Source organism: Scylla paramamosain, chromosome 43 (assembly GCF_035594125.1).
Source record: "Scylla paramamosain isolate STU-SP2022 chromosome 43, ASM3559412v1, whole genome shotgun sequence".
In the NCBI taxonomy this organism is placed as follows: domain Eukaryota; kingdom Metazoa; phylum Arthropoda; class Malacostraca; order Decapoda; family Portunidae; genus Scylla; species Scylla paramamosain.
Window position 1 is genome coordinate 8,717,284 of NC_087193.1, and position 2,500 is coordinate 8,719,783.

At 37.1% G+C, this 2,500-nt stretch overlaps 1 long non-coding RNA gene across 1 annotated transcript in view; it reads right to left on the reverse strand.

Moving 5' to 3' along the window:
- Nucleotides 1-2,500, reverse strand: part of LOC135093715 (uncharacterized) — a 106,696-nt gene that overhangs the window by 103,889 nt on the left and 307 nt on the right. The window lies entirely within an intron of this gene.

Sequence of the window (2,500 nt, forward strand, 5' to 3'; positions counted from 1 at the left end):
AAAAAGAGGAAAAAAAAATACATGGAGTGCCTAAGCTGAGTTTAATGATCCGTGGAAGGTGTAAAGCTTGACAGAATTATCGCTGTAATTGCCGAGTATATGCGAGTGTTTACACAGACATTACAGCGACTCGCTAACTCAAATACAAAATGCGCAACAAGATCAAATATTTGTAGTGGAAAAAGGAACAAATAATCGAGTGTAGCTACAAAAAAATATATATAAATAAATAAAAAAAAGTAAAAAATAATGATAATAATGATATTTAGCCAGGGGATTGAGAAAATAGTTAGAATAACATCTCATGCCAGAATGAAGTAACAAGTGCAAAAAAAGTATCCCTAAACAAAGATAAAATGATAGGCAAGAAAAAATACACAAACACTAGAGCAGGAAGACAATTTTTGAAAGCACCAACATGAAGAAAAAATACGAAACAGCAGCGAGAATATTTTTTGGACCCGCAGGAGGAAGAAAAATTAAGAAGACAACACTGGCAAAAAGATTAGAAAGAAGAACAGGAGGAAAATTGGAAAAAATAAATAAAAACAATATGATAAATAAAAAAACACGATATTTTAAAGAAAAGGAAATACAGAAAGAAAAAAAACATCAATAAGATAAATGAAAACACGTGCTTTTTTTCCCCACATAGAAAGAAGGAACTAGGAAAGAAAACTCATGATATAAAAATAAAAAGGAGCAAGAGAAAGAAATTTTAAAAAGTATCACATGGAAAAAAACAACAACAACACTAACAATAAGATAAATAAAACATCCTTTTTCTTGCCAAACAAAAAGAAAGAAACAGGAAGAAACCTCACGTCAAGACAAGTGACCCGTAATGTTTTGATGGCACCGCGAGACACAACTGGAGAGAGGACGGTAAAAGCGCTGGAAACTTTAAATCCATCATGGTTAGTCTGAGAGGGAGCGCCGCGCCCCTCCGTCGCCCCCTCAGATATGTGTGGGACGCCCCTGAGGTTCCTCTTGTTTGGTGTGTACATTTATCAAGTCAAGAGGACATGTACATTCTCTCTCTCTCTCTCTCTCTCTCTCTCTCTCTCTCTCTCTCTCTCTCTCTCTCTCTCTCTCTCTCTCTCTCTCTCTCTCTCTCTCTCTCGGCTTAAAAAGAGAGGGTTCATCTTCCTGTTCAGACACGTTCCTTCATACTCCCAAGATTTAAACACGCTGCTTACAAGCCACACCCCACACAAATCAACACTTAACACCACCAACCCACGCAGACACCAACACACACCCATGCCAACGCAAACCCCACACCAACCACCTCACCCTCCTATTAATCGCCCCCACCCACAAACACATACCAAACCTGAGGGACACTTAGATCCACCCAACATCCATCCGCTTACTTACCATAGAAAACTCCAATTATAAAATACAGGAACACTTGAAAATACATGCAATTATTGTCGCTGAAAACAAAAAAAAAAAAAAAGTCAATTCATAATAGACAAAGAACATTAGAAGAGATATGTACAAAATCACCTGAATTTAATATTAATCCACTTCATGCAGCGAGGCGTGAGCAATATTTGTGTCGCCTAATAAGACTGTAATTGCATTGACAAACATTAAGCGAAACAATACTCGTACACAACACGTCCTCTCTCTGTCTCTTTCTCTGCCTCCCACCACCAGCAGTGTTCATTGTTTATATTCTGCTAAATGTGATACTTTACAAACGTGATGAGGAATAACTGTTTGTAAATGGACTGGTTTACATTACCTATTGCTATAAACACCTTGCTCTTTGTTCCTCATGGCACAACAGAACGTGAATTGCAACTTCGTAATTCCTATCACGTTTCTTCTCTCTCTCTCTCTCTCTCTCTCCTTTCTTTTATGTATCTCTATCTTTTTTGTACTTCATTTATTATACTTATCTGTTGTGTTTTGGCTCTGCTTTTGTTGTTTCTTTCCTTCTTTTCTTCCATGTAGCGTTTTGTAATTTTGTGCATTCATAAATTTTACTTATCTGATAATTACGTTTTGCTTTTGTCTTCGTTGTTTCCTAGTGCAATTTTAACAACTATGAATCCAGCGCCATATGCTCTCCTTGTTGTGCCTGAGTGGAGTCAACCAAACTCCTACTTCTTCTTTTCTTAATTTTCCTTCTTTTTCTTCTTCCTTACTCGTATTCATATCCCCACATCTTTTCCGCCTTTCTCCTCCTTTTATGGCATCTCCCATTTATCATCCCCATCTTCCTTCTTCACTTCCATCTTTCCTGTTTCTTAAATTAATCGTGGTTTTTCTTCCTCTTCATTCAGTCTCACAATTTTTCACGTTTTTTTTTTTTCATCTTCCTTCATTACATCTCTTAATTATCTCTGCTACTCCAGTTTATCCATTCTTACTTCTACCTCATTATCTCTCACTATGCCATCCATATTTCTTTATTCTAGGCTTTTCTTCCTTCACACCTTTCTTATTCTCCCCTCTCCCTTTCTCATATCCCCACCTCCTCAGTTCA